Raw genomic sequence first — 15,592 nt, 5'->3', positions numbered from 1 at the left:
TTCTTTCTGCCTATATTTATCTTATTATTGTTTATATTCAAACATTCAGAACTTTTCAAAAACAGATTAATAATTATTTTCCATGATTGTAATCCAATCATTTTTTTCTTGACAGTATGTTCTAGTAGAGTTTTTTTTATGTTATCATCTTTTTTCCATATAAAATTTTTCGGTGTTATGAAGAAGGTAAGTTTATTTTAGGCTCATTTGTTAATTGTATTGTAGAGTGAAGGTTCGAAAACATTTTGTTGGGTTTAGATAATTCAGGAGAAATGTGCTCAACGTCTTAACTCTCAGAATCGAATTAAATCCTCCATTAAGGTCCCAAATTCTGCGTCTAAGGTCTGCTTCGGTTTTCTATTTGAATTATTTCTTCTCCATCTTTCTCTCTGTTCCCATTGTGATTTAGGACTCATTTCTTTAATGCTAAGAACCCTTTTCTTCTCCTTTTTCTTTAAGTACTTCATTCTCTCCTGTTCTTTCTTAACCCTGTATGTGTCAGGGTCATTTTTTATCTGTCTGTATTGTGTACGCTTTCGTAACCTGTCCTTAGCTAATCTTTCTTCCTTCTTGAGTTGTTTCTGTAATTTTGCCAGGGTAACTTCTAGAAGAAGTAAAATAAATATATTTTAATAAAAATATATTTAAATGAAAAAACGTACATTTTATTTTAAATATTTTAAATTATACTTTTCAAATGCATCGGTGAGTTATAATTCAGTTAGATTCGATTATATATATTTAAATAACATTTTATGACCTCTGCTGCTCCTCTATCTGCGTTGCTAAATATTTTGTGGTCAAAGATAGTGTACAGAAATTACTAAGTTTAAGCACAAAATATTTTTTTTATTTTGTGGGTTAATTTTGAGGGTTAATATTATTAAAATAATACTACGTTATAAGAACTAAAAGGAAACCCCAGAACGAACTTGAACGAAGGTAGTGAAAATGAAAATGTATCGGTACATACTTAATTAGGTATTTTATTAATAAACTGGAAATTATATATTTATTCGCTAAACATATACATGTACGTATTCATATACATATTATCATATACATATACTTCATATACTTCAACTTAACGAACTCATGGAAATTATATCTAAGTACTTAAAAAATAGAAATTAAAGTGAGCGCGATATTATTTATGTTATTTAGTACTTTCCATGTATTTTTTCCTTTTTACAATATTTAGTCTTTAATTTTGATATATTTCCCCTCACGTGTTATGTAAAATTGTGGCGGAGAGTGGTTATGGTCTTTATCGTAGAAGACAATTTTTTCGTTTACATCAAATCTAACTCTTGCTTTGCACTTGCTTGTGGTTTTCTTGGAACAAGTCCAGTATCGATGGTCTGTGATTTGAGCTTGATTAAATGTATAGTCCTCTAACATGAGCAAATAATGTTTGCCTTTTACCGATGGAATAAATTTGTAGTCCAATTCTAAAAAAAATTGTAAAGTTCATATAAACTCTCCTTAATCTCCGTTATAGTCTAAAATTGTTATTGTATTATATTTATTTTATGCAGTTTTCGTTTTTATTATAATCGGCCTCGTAATTCCTTTCAGCACTTTAGTTATTTCTTATAGTTTTGGATTTGACCATGAAGGCTCAATTGAAAAATTCATCCTTTTATATTAGATCAATATTTTAAGAGCGCAAAACAATGGATCAAATTTTAGGTTATATGCAAAATTTGTCTAAATTGTAAAGTAACATGCACTCTTCCTGATGGTAAGTTTGCTCAACCACCCATCAATCAATCCTAACTGAAATCCTACCTGTAGTCGGCCAATAGTTCAATGATACCCTTAAGGACTAAGCTGAAACGCCTCGTGTAAGTGTCTTAACCTTAACCTCTCCCTTCCCTTAACCTTAACTCCTCCCTTGACACTAAAATACAACAGAGCATATCACTGTTGTTATGAAGCGAAAATATTTACGTGTGTAATATTTATAGTATCTCCAAAATTAAACTTCGGACTTTACCACAAATTACAATAAAGAGAACAAAGACGACAAATACCCTAAATAAATTAAAAGATGTACTTAAAATAAAACAATAATTTCAACGAATATGTGTAATCATAACTTCAAAACATGAAACTACACAAGTAATAGCAACGCTAATTGCTGTAAATTTATAGGTTAATAGTAAAAAGCAGAAAAACATTATTTTACACTTAGATACATATAATTATATTGTAAAGGTATATTAAACACATGCATGGCATATACATGACATATTTTATCTATAATTTAAAGCAAATAGCAAATTAAAATTGAATTGTTGTTGTCTGTTATCAACAGAAATTAGGCGGATGGGTACAAATAATAACACAATCAAACTTTACATAATTTTACATGGTTTAAACCAATCAATTACTGGTTACCTAGATAGAAGTATAAATAATTTAAAAATTATACCCCACATGATTAAAAATCTTGTTCCTGTGATTTCTCTTACTTTTTTCAAATAAATTGAAAGATTAAAAAGTCAACTATGCACCTACCATTGACGAAGTTTAGAATACTTTCCAATCTTAAATGAGAATTCACAATTTGTATCAGACGAAACAGTAGATAAAGCTGAATAAAAATAGGAATAAATATATAGATAATATATATATAGATCTTTTTTCTGTCTGTGCTTATGTCTGTTACATAGTTTTTTTTAATATTCATTCACCTTCTAAACTTCTCAAACAACAGATTAATTAATATTTTTTTCCACAACCTTTCTAATTCCGATCCAATCTTTCTTTGAAGTATCTTCCAGTTATTTGTATGTTGTTTGTACGATGTAATCTTTTGATACTTGCATATAGTATTATAACGAAGGTAGTTTCTTTTAAACTAATTTATGTACTTTAAGCTACATTTTAGTAGTTTAGGTTCGAAATGATTTTGACGGGTTTACATAATTCAGGAGAAATTTATTGGAACCTAATTAAATCGTCCATTAAGGTTCCAAATTCTGCGTCTAAGGTCTGCTTCGGTTTTCTGTTTAAATTATTTCTTCTCCATCTTTCTCTCTGTTCCCATTGTGATTTAGGACTCATTTCGTTAATGCTAAGAATGCTTTTCTTCTCCTTTTTCTTTAAGTACTTCATTCTCTCCTGTTCTTTCTTAACCCTGTACGTCTCAGGATCCTTTTTTATTTGTCTGTATTGTGTACGCTTTCGTAACCTGTCTTTAGCTAATCTTTCTTCTTTCTTGAGTTGTTTCTGTAATTTTGCCAGTGTAACTTCTAGAAATAGTAAAATAAATATATTTTAATAAAAATATATTTAAATAACAATACATGTACACTATGTTATCCAGTATAGATGTCCAGTATGTATTTGATATTGTGATAATTACTACTGATGGAAAAAAATACTTATGTAAGTAGTTAAAAATAATAGACATGAAAGTGTTCGCCATATTATATTTTAACAAATATATTAAATATATTCATTGGGAGGTATGTAATTGTTTCCCTATTTAGTATTTTACTTTAATATATTCATATATACCTCCCACGAGTTATGTATAATTGTGGCGGAGAATGGTTATAACCTTTATCATAGCACTGAATTTAGAAATATCCCTAGATGCAGCCATCTAGGGATATTTCAGAAATCCAAGGAGAGTAACAGCAATTACAGTAAGCATGTCTTACACTATGCAAATTCAGTACCTATACTACTCGTATTGTTATTCGACGGGTCCTACATAAACTGGTGCAAGTGCGTTTTCACAACTTTACAGTAGAGCGATTTGAATGTTCTAATGCGTGTTACTTTAACATTATTCACGTATAGTGCAGTTTTTTTTTCAAAAGGATTCAATTATACCATTTTTTAATTTTAACTATGTACGTTGAATAATGTTAAAGTTACACGCATTAGAACATTCAAATCGCTCTACTGTAAAGTTGTGAAAACGCACTTGCACCAGTTTACGTAGGACCCGTCGGATATGTATTACATAGACAAACACCACATCCACCAATGCTCCAACAATTTGAACACTCATACTACCTTTATTAATTTTCTGTCATCTGTTGAACTATGATCCTCCAGATTATAATGAACTCTTCAACTTATCTTTAAATAAAGACCTTCATTGGTAAAACAGTACACAGGAGGTGGATGATTATGTGTAGTATCGTAAAATGTTATACGATTATCTTTATCAAAATTAACTCTTGCCTTACATTTGCGTGACAATCTTTTAGAACAGGCCCAGAAAGTTTTGCTTACATTGTTGAAGGTGTAATTTTCTATCATCAAAAGTGAGTTCCTTCCCTTTGTGGTAGGGATGAACTTGTATTCTAAAGCTGAAATAAAATAGGACACTATCGTACATTCAATTATTCCTTTATATTTTAGATCAATATATTAAATACACGAAACAACCAATTAAGATGAAAGTTACATTAGCAAAGCCATTTAAAAAGAAGCATTTAGTGTTCTTTATAGTAAGTCGCCTCAAGCGTACATCAATCTAGCCTTACTAGTATTGAAGGTCTACCCGTGGTCGGTCACAATTTGGGTGAAACCCCTAAGGACTGAGTGGGAATGCCTCGTGTAAGTGTCTACCTACAATTCCCTTCGAAAAACAACACAGCTTATTACTGTAACCAGGCGGATATAAATAATATCGTTTATTAATAATATTAAAAATACTTTAAAAGAAAACAATAATTTCGATGAATACTTGTATTCATTGGCTTCAAACATCAAACTACATAAGTAACAGCAATACTAATTGATATAAATTTCTAGGCTTATGGAATTATTAAATGCAGAAAATCGTTATTTTATACTTACATAAAATATTATTATATTGTACATAACATAAGCATGTTAAAATTGTGCGTTACACCGACACATACATCGTCATTAATGATATTATATTTCATCTAAAATTTAAAGCAGTCAGCAATATAAAATTGAACTTTTTGGTCTTATTTTCATCAATAGAAATTAGGCGGATGGATAAAAAAATGCAACCAATTAATTTAAACTTACTAAATATTAATAAACACCTAGATTACTACACAAACTCATAGTTTTTTTATATTCGAATGAATAATTTAATAACTATATGTACATTACTAAAAATCTTGATCCTTTGACTCCTGTTCTTGTATAGTGATAAGGTCTACTTTGTAAATCGGTAACGAAATTAAAAGTCACTTATTATCCGATAAAACAATTATCGAATATTATTTTTCAGAGGGTTTAGAACACTAGTAAATATAGTCTGTTTAGATATCGAATTACTATTCCTTTATAGTGAACCACACCTGTGAGTAATCCAACGGAAATACTCGAATTTCGGATATCGACCATACAGAGGAGCCGAATAAAAATAGTAATAAATTAATTAATTCATATATGACAACATTGGATATTAAAAACTTAATAAGGAACTTCTTAGCATAGCAACTACACTATTTACGATAGTGTGAGGTTATCCCACCGCCAACTTTGACGTACTGTCCCCGTGGGTCCAGATAGAACTCTGGAGGAGGATGATTGTGGATAGAATCGTACGAAATTATCTTCATACTTTTGTTGAATTTAATTTTCGCTGTGCAATGGCAGGCAGATCTTCCTGAACAAGCCCAGTAGAATTTGTACTTGTTTACTTGATTAAAAGTGTAATTCTCCACTAAGAGTAGAGGGTTCTTTCCGTGCTTGGTTGGGATAAATGAGTATTCAATGTCTGAAAAAAAATTAAGTTCATGTAGTGGAACCAAATGACATCGGTGCGTATTATTTGCTAGCTATCTACGAGTAAGCCAGAAAGGTTTAGTTATAATGTTAATTGAAAACCAATAATATATAGTAAGAAGTTATTATATAAATAAGTGAATCAACTTTTTATAATGTGCAAGATTCTGTAAAAAATATATTTTTGCATTTTAAATAAATAAATAATCAATTAAATTTGAAGAATTTGAAGTGATGAAGTACAAATGTCTGTCGTGAGTGCCAAATATTTTACCAAACAAAAATACGACAATTTTAATCACTACTATTACAATAAAAATAGAAAAACTTAAAAACTCCTGGTTAGTGAAAATATTGTCATTAAACAATACAGGCTAAAAATAGGCTAAATTTTGTCCCATTAGGTATTTTGTTCCTAATTTATAGTCATTAAATGAAAAATACCTATATTTTGTATCAATTACAATAATTCGTTCAGATAAAATAAAAGTGTTTTTTTGGTAAACCAAACTGGGTTTACCAAAAAAACACTTCGTGATTCACAGTTAATATAAAATCATTTTTTTAATAATAAATTCAATTTTAATTAAATTAACAGTTACCTAGAAAACTATAGAATTTATTTACCTCAGTCATAAGTCAAAATCGTGGATGATTTGATCGAATGTTGTGCGGTCACTTTTCGACTAACGTCCATTATTAATAAAATCATGGTCTCCTCCAGTTTAAATAACAAAAAATCTGAAAAACCATGGACAACAAAAACCAAAACGTAATTCACCCATATAATTTAAAGCTATCAAGTTCCTCGGTGAATGTTACCGAAATTACAGTGGCGCTTATTTTTGAAGTTATTCCAATAAAACCATGTTAATAATAAACGAGATAAATTAAGTACAATATCAGCAATTAAAACCAAACCACAAATATCAATGTATTATTTTATTTTCTTTACAAAATTAATCATCGAGTGCAAAAAAACAGCTTTAGTTTAAGTACACGCAAGAAAGCCATGCGAAAAATAATCCGCATGCGAATTATGCTGATTGGCTCAATGTTATTCATAGGCGTGTCCATAATTTGCTATTTGCCTTATGTCAAACCCGATCGAGTATTTTGCTTTAGAACCTTATTTTGCTATTATATGGTTTGAGCTAATCATCATTGTCAATAGTTATAGGCATCGTCATAGTTTGACATGAAACCCGCACGCAGTGAGAGCGTACTTCGGGGGTCCATGAGTATGGATGTTGAAGGTCTTCACGATCTCCAGGCGCTCGTTGGCGTGTACATACATCTTGCAGCGCTGCGCCCCCCGGCCAGTACACCTCCAGCACTTCATGCCAGCTGGACCCCGAATCACGTCAGTCGGAAGACTAAAGGTATACCCTTCGTACATCAGCAGTGTTTTCCCACTCGACAGCTTAATGAGACCAGCTGAAAGGTGACTTTTAGGAATTAGATATAAAATGAAATGAAATGAAATATATTTATTTTGTTAAGGCCAACGGCGGCACTTACAAACTGTCAGTTACAATATTTTGTCTTAAACTAGTACCGGATCGGAGATATAAATAAAGGCAACGCTTGTTTTATAATTTTGAGTAAATATTAAGATTCATTGACAAAATAAACAAATAAGTATAAACTATATTTTTGATATCAAATTAAAAATAGTAATTTTAAACTACAGAAATATAAGATGCCACAAGAGTCGTAAAGTTTATAAAAGACAGAGGCCTTTTGTATAGAGATACAAAAATAATTAATTACCATCAAATCTTAAAGAAATAGTCACAAAAGGAACTTAAAGTAATGCTTACAATTAGGTGCAAAGTAAAAACCTTAGGATTACCGTAATCAATAAGTTACATCTATTGTTGAGCAAGTTATATATCCTAAATATGTATTCAAATGCCTTCAAGCCTTGCCGTTTTTTAACCGACTTCTTCACGTTCTCTGAGTAGGAGACAATCTAAATAACTTGAATATAACCTAACCTAACCTAACCTACTAGTACTAAAATTGTATACGATATTAGTAAATAATTGTATGCATTGTAAGTACCACCTAAATTATCTTTTGAATTACATACATCCATCCATGCTTCCATGTAATTTATATACATCTGTGAATATAAAAATCAGCGTACTAATTAATAGATAGGCTGCGTCATAACTAACAAATTGTAATATACGATTATTAACGAGAGATAGAGTACAGCCCCTCCGGTGAGATATTGTAGATGGGTGGTTCATGTTCATGCTCACGGGATATGCAGACCAGCTCGTAATCATCATTGACATGCAGACACACGGTGCACTTCCACTTGATCCTGCCGGAACAGTACCAGCGCTCTCCTCCAGGCACTGGCGAGGGGTTGGTGAAGGAATACCCGTTCAGCATCAGAATCGGTGCCCCATCCACCGCTGTCACAACCTTAACTGCAATGTATTATACAACTAACGATAAAGTATATTATTTTAAAGTTAAGTACATTCATTGCATTTTTTATCAGAAATTATAACACTATGGGAATCGTGCTAAGACTTCATCAACCTTCTATTTTACAAATGATTAAAATTATTTTAGCCATTTTAATGTTATCTTTGCAAATAGACAAACGTTTTATAAAATGTCTTACTAGAATTACAAATAAGAATAAGTAGTGAGGAATAGCATTTATTAATCAAATCGAGAATATGTAGGTGAATTCATTTCTGCATTAAATTAAAATGATAAATATATACCGAATGATGGAGTAGAGGTTTATTAAAGAACCAAGAAAAGTACCAAAGCAGCTCGTACCAAATAATAATTTAATAATGTGCATTTTACTTTTCTAAGAAAAGGTAACACTTTTATTAATGGTTTATTAAATAAAACAATAAAGATGAAAATATATAAATTTTAATATTAGAAATCAAATAAGTAAAAATGTATATTAATTATTCATTAGGTTATATAGATTAGGGCAGGTTGCTTTTTTACTATTTAAAGTAAAAAAACAACAAAAAATATGAAATTAAAATTAAATTTACCCTATAAAACACTTAAACCTAAGTTAGTTTTTATGGTGGTTAGGTGATTTAACAAAATATTGCGAAGCGGTCACAATATTCGTTTCACGCGCAGATGGTTCCGGGTTCGATTACTGACCAGACATATAGCTAAATGGTTATAAAATTATTTTAATCACGTCCTATAATTATATGAAAATTTTGAAATATTCTCTTTTTTTCATTAATCTTAGAAATAAAGTTGTGTTATTATAAATACCTAAAAATGATGTACCTATGTCACAAGTTAAAATAGATATAAGTCGGAAATATAGACGTCATTCTGGATATTATAAACTAAGGTAATTAAGTTGAATTCATTAATTTTAAGGCTTAGCTTAATACAACAATCTTGTACTGTACTGATAGCAATTATCTCATTATTTATTTTATCGAATACTATTTTAATAAATAGTAACATTTTCAACATTTTACCATTTTCTCTTTATGAGGTAGTACTGAAATGCGATCATACACTTATGTGTATACTAATACTAGGTATTTGTACATTTTATTTAACTATTAACTCTATCTTTCTTGTTATTATATATTTTGATTACAGATAAATAAAATTAAGTTATTATAACACCTGCGATAGTTTGAAATTTGATATGGCCACATTAGATATAAATGTTATACCTAATATATAAAGAGTTTGATGTAGACGTGAATTACGTTTTTGTAAATTAATTTACTAGCTATGAAAGATATTTTAAAACTTTAAAATAATTAAAATATGGTATTGCGACTTAATTATATGCTATTAAAAGAATTAACAAAAAAACTTACAAATCTATTCATCTAATATAAAGTAATAAAATTATATTTTTCTATTTCCCTCATTTTTTCCGTACACTTACCTACGAGTAAAATTCTCTTAGGTAAGTATCCACTCATAAAAAGGAGACAAAACTATGTAAGTACATTTTATTATTTATAGTTTTAACGGGCTCTACAAGTACTATGGAGTAATTAATTAAAGATGCTTCGTTTTAAGCTATGTTCCGGTGGTGTCGTGTATTTGATTATCATTTGCGGTCACGTTTGTATTATATATCTCTTTCTACTACGAGTAAAATACATTATTTATAAAGGCGAGTTCTCCATGCATAACTTTCGAGGGCACTTAATATTACATATTATGGAGCCATAAAATAAACATGCTTCGGTTTAGGCCCTGTATCGGGTCTGTCGTGGAGATGCTCTCCTTTTGTAACCACTACATTTAAATTAGCGTCCGTAGTGAGAGTAGCAGTACATCCCTCGGTTTTGCTTGCGGTACATTTCCATACAATACCCTTCTTCGACTTGGTGCGTCGTGAGTATGTAAACTTTTTGTATAAGAGAAGGTATAAGCCCTTCTTCGCTCCTTTTATTAACACTGGATCTGCAATTTGAAATAAAAAAAATATCAATGAGATACATTAAGTTACATGATTCATGACTTATATTCTAAAGCCAAAACATAAAACAAGTGTAAGTTCTTCTAAACATAATATTGTTTTTGTTCCGTAGGAAAAAAATATACAGTTATATACTTAAAACAAATTTATATTTACAATGTACAGGAATAATAACAATAAAGATCCTTTGATTAAAATTTCTATGACTAAAATAAATAAAAAAAAAGATATAAATAATATCACATTAAATAAAAAAAGATATAACTAATAACACTTATCACATTTACCATTTAAATATGGTACTAAAAATATACATCAATAGCATTCGTAAGTATCAGATAATTTTGAATCTGTTTTAAACGATCAAATAAATAATAATTTAATTCTTGGCACTACATTATAAGACTTAATTACTTAAAAAACATATAGCTTTGATAGCTAAGTAGTTAAGAATGGCACGAACTAGATACAAAAATAAATATCAAAATCATTGTTCTCTTCAATCTATAACATAATACCTTTTTTTTGTTTTTGTTTACGAGGACAGAAGGTACCCGACGACGTGGGAGCGACGCCGGGTTATGTGAGATTTTTGCCGCACTAAAACCCCCCCGGTGGCCGTCCTCGGCGCTTGTTGGAGAACTCCGGGATCTCCGATGGAACACAACCGGAGTCCTCCGAGCGCGATGCCCCAATCGGGCTCTTTCCTAGGGAAGCAGTATACACTCCTTCCACACATCTAGTGTTTACAACGGTATGCGGCCGCACACACCGTCGTCCTTCCCGGGGTTACTTGCTGGACGGTTCGATCTCCCACTCTTGCCGCCCGCAATCCCAGAAGCCCCCTTTTAGACACACGACAGGCAGGGGATACCGTAGCCTTATTCTAGTCCCGAGACTAAAGGGACAATAACATAATACCTAGCATAGATCTATATTAATTTTCTGTGATACCTAGTATAATTAACATGTGATTTCTACGACTGAGATTTCTACAACTGTTTTTTTATTGAGTGCTATAACATGAGGTTGACTACGGCCTATTCCTAAATGGATTACATAAAACAGCGGTAGCGGTACTTTCTTTCTACTGGCCCGCGTACCTTTCTAGCTTATTTTCTCTCCCGTTACTTCAAAGTACAGAGCAACGATATTTTAGGGACTATAAACATGTGTTTTTATCTTAATTACCTTTTTTGTTGGCATATGCGGCCTACTGTAGCCACTATGTGGCCCGTGTCGCCAATAAGGTTGCCTATCGCTGGGACGTCTTACCCTCCGGGCGCACATATATTGCGGCAATGACAACATAAGGGCGGTGGGCAGGAAATTCGGGTCTCGAGGATACCCTCTTTGCCCGGGCAGATTCTCAGGTGGTAAATACCCCCCGGATTCTTGATATTTATTCATAATAATATAATGTTATTTAAAACATAATAAAATAATGAACAAATATTAAAAATTTCTATCATCCCCCTGTTGAGGGGGTGATTCGGTAATTATCGCGTCGTTGTACCGAGCGGACGGTCGGCCCCCTGATGGTCGGGGGTCGCCAGCCCTGGGAGCTCCCGCGGGAGCGGGCGCCCCGTAGGTGGTCGATCGTGTAGGGGCGCGAACCCCTTTAAATGGGAGTATGGTCCGGCCTCCGCCCGCTCATACATTGAGCGTGCGAGGCGGACCACAAACTCCTCGACCGTTTCGATCTTGAGGTCGCGCCTCACCACGTCGTTCCTGACGTAGCGACCCGCCCCCACGATTGCTCGAAGGGCCAGGTTCTGCTGGGCCTGGAGACGCTGGCGTTGCGACCTAGATACCAACGCGTACCATGCCGGCGCCGCGTAGGTAAGTCGTGAACGAATGTAGGTCTTGTAGATCCCTAGTTTCGTCCTTAACGGTAGCCTGGATGTAAGCACCGGTCGGAGCATCGCTCGGGCCGCTCGGGCCTGGTGGATCGATTGTTCCACCTGCGGGATCATATGCAACGAGCGATCGATGTTACATCCTAGGTATTTAACTATTGGCTGCCAAGCTACCTCCGTGTCACGGAGCCTCAGCGGAGCCGGCATGATACGCTTGCGGCCGAACAGTATTGCGACTGTCTTTCCGACATTGACAGCCATGCGCCACTTATCCAGCCACATAGGTAGTAAGTCGAGCAGACGCTGCATTCTCCGTGCAGCTAAGTCCGCTCGGCGGGACGACGCGAAGTACGCACTGTCATCTGCGAACAACGCGAGCATAACGTCGCGCTCCCAGTCTTCCAGGTGACCTTGGAGAGTGGGGGCGTCGTTGGTATACAGAGCATAGAGCCACGGAGAGAGGCAGCTGCCCTGCGGCACCCCCGCACGTATGGGCCTAGGGTCTGAGGCGACGCCCTCAACCGAAATATAAAACTGCCGCTCACTTAAAAACGATGCTATCAACCGTATCAGCGTCGCCGGGGCAGGTGTATTCATCATTTTGCATATGAGCCCCTCATGCCATACGCGGTCGAACGCCTTCTCGATATCGAGAAAGACGCCGACCGTGTGACGGCCGTAGTTGAGCTCGGATGCTAAATGATGAATAACCCGCGTGAGCTGCAGCGTTGTAGAGTGACCGGCGCGGAACCCGAACTGCTCGTCCCTTATAGTAAGGAACGGACGCAGTCGTTTCAACGCCAGTCTCTCAAACAGCTTAGCTGTGGTTGATAGCAGGGTTATGGGGCGGTAGTTACCCGGGAGACGGCGGTCTTTCCCCGGTTTCGGGAGGACGATTACCTTCCCTAATTTCCAGATGGTCGGGAAATGGCCTGTGCGTAGGATGGCGTTAAAGACCCGAGTCATTGAGACAAGGGCCCCTCTGGACAGCATACCTAACGCCGCGTTGGGGATCCCGTCGTGACCTGGGGCCTTACGCCTGGGTAGACGTAAGGCCGCCTTCCTTACCTCAGTGGGAGAGATAAACTCGATCCCTTCGAGTGCCGGTGTCGGGTCCCTAAGAAGATCCCCTACTCTACGCCCTACATCCTCGTGATGCGCGGAGGCTGACTGTGCGGGTGGATGGGGCGAGAACTGCTCTTCCATATACTCCGCAAGTATCTCCGCGCGGTCCTTCGCTGCGTGGACCCGCCTCCCCCCGCCATCTAGGAGAGGGGTGACGGGGACCTTAGCGCGAGTCAGCTGTCTATTGAGATGATGGAGAGACGTTTGCGACTCGCCAGCCTGGTCGATTCTCATCTCCCAGGTGGCCCCTCGCAGCTCCGCCATCTCAGCAGACAGCCGCTCGGCCAACGCATTCAGGTCGCGCTTGACCCGGGGACAACGTGTGCGCGCCCAGAGCTCGCGCAGCTTACGCTTCTTAGCGAGCATTTCGCTAAGACGGACTGGGAGTGGTGTACTGTAGCGGCCCGTCTCCACAGGGGACTGCGAAGTCGAAGCCGCCAGGGCATTAATAATTGAGGTTTGAACCGCCTCGGTGGCGGCTTCGACCCCCTCGGCGGAGGAGAGCGAGCCGCTAAACTTAATGGAATTTAAGGTGTTTTTAAACTTATCCCAGTCCGTCTTGCTGCGGAGTCTGGGGGGTTCCACACACGCCGCCCCAAGGCCAAGAACGACCAATATGGGCAGGTGTTGTGTGTCCAGGTCATACAACACCTCCACATGGACTGGACACGCGAGATCCTTGTGGAGTATGATGTCCAGGACATCTGGGCGGTGGGACTCGTCCGAGGGGATATGGGTAGGGGCCTCAGGACCCTGTACCTCATAGCCTTTAGCCTCGGAGTCTTCATACAGCTTCCGTCCCACGGGACTGATGACTCTGGACCCCCAAGCCAAGTGCTTGGCGTTGAGGTCACCAGCCACCAAGGTCGGAGCACCACCATCCATGATGTTCGAGATGTCCTGCGGGTCAAATTGGGGACCTGGTGGGCGATACGCCGCATAGAGTCGCAGGTCCCTTCCCGCCGCACTCAACGCTACCCCTATGGAGCGCGTGTGGGTGAACGGCGGGTGTGGCAATTCCTCGTGTACCAAGTCGTGTCGAACCGCAACCGCGGTTCCCCTGAAAGGAAATCCCGTGGGCGTCTGTTCGTCACGCCGGTACACGTGGTAATTAGGTAGCCTTAGATCGAGGCCTGCACGCAGCTTGGTCTCACCCAGGAGCACGACGTGAATGTCCTGCGCCTGTATGAGACCACGTAGCGCTTGCAGGTGTCTAGTGACGCCGCCCGGATTCCAGTACAGCACCCTGAGGGACGCTGCACTGGACCCCGAGGACGTCTGAGACAATCCGTTGCACGGCCGCAACCAAGTCCGGGTGCCGGGCCACTGCCTCGCAGATGGACTGCACTGCTGTGACAAGGGCATCTGCGGGCGTGTCAAGCCCGAGGGCACGAAAGGGCCGCGCAACGGCGACCGGTGTTGTGGTCTGACGGGGGCGGGGTGTTGGTCGCTCCTCCGGTTCCTCGATCCTTAGCCGCCTCTGCGGTCTCCTGCGGCCGGTGCCCTCCTCGACGACAGGCTGGGCCGGGAGTTGGGCACGGCGGGGGCGCGGAGCGGGCTGTCGCGGCTGTAGGGCCGGCGCGGACTCAGGTACTACCTGTACCCGGGCCGGCTCCACTGCCGGAGCGGGGGCTGGCCCCGCGGCCGGGTGCGTCTCTGGAGCCTGATGTTCGGTCTCCATCGGCTGGGGGGTCGACTCGGCGAGGGGTACCCGCCGGGTCTCCCTCTGGTTCCTAAGACGCGCGGCGTTCCGACGCCTGTTATGCCTTTTACGCTTAGCAGACGTCGGGCGCCTCGCCGGTGCCATTAGAGATGCACCGGCCGCGGGTTCATACTCCTCCACATGCCGCACTGGGGGCCCCACTGCGGTGGGCGGCGCACGGCTCCTGACTGGGGGCGCCGGAGCGGGTGCGGCGCCCCGCTGTTGACGAGGGCCGGGAATGGGTGGTGGTAGCGCGATGCTTTTAGCCCGCGCCACTCTCCTAAGAACCGCACATCGCCTATCATTGGCCATGTGCGGTCCATGGCAGTTGGCGCACTTGGCTTGGGCATCGCGCGGTAGGGGACAGTCCCGAGTTGCATGAGACTGCGCGCAACGGACGCACTTCGGCTGCTTGAAGCAGTTGTACGAGGCGTGGCCGAAGCCTTGGCAGCGGTGGCACTGGGCCGGGCCGCCTCGGCCCCTCCACGCCTCGACAACCACCCCCGGCATGTTAAGTAGCTCGTCCACCCTGTAAAGGCGGGCGAGCTCCTCCTGGCCCAAGTGGTCCATCTGCACGTGAAACGTGCAACCCGGGCGTCCTCGCCTCGGTGGGATGTACGTCCCGAAACGTACCGGAAATCCAAGCGCCCTGAGCGCCCCGCAAACTCTCTCCGGGTTCGTATCCGCCGGCAATCCCCACACAGCCAC

The sequence above is a fragment of the Epargyreus clarus genome, unplaced genomic scaffold, assembly GCF_041222505.1.
Source record: "Epargyreus clarus isolate Ecla_fem2 unplaced genomic scaffold, WU_Ecla_fem_2.2 ptg000005l, whole genome shotgun sequence".
Classification (NCBI taxonomy): Eukaryota; Metazoa; Arthropoda; class Insecta; order Lepidoptera; family Hesperiidae; genus Epargyreus; species Epargyreus clarus.
The sequence above is the reverse complement of the archived record's forward strand: the minus strand, read 5'-3'. Positions refer to the sequence as shown.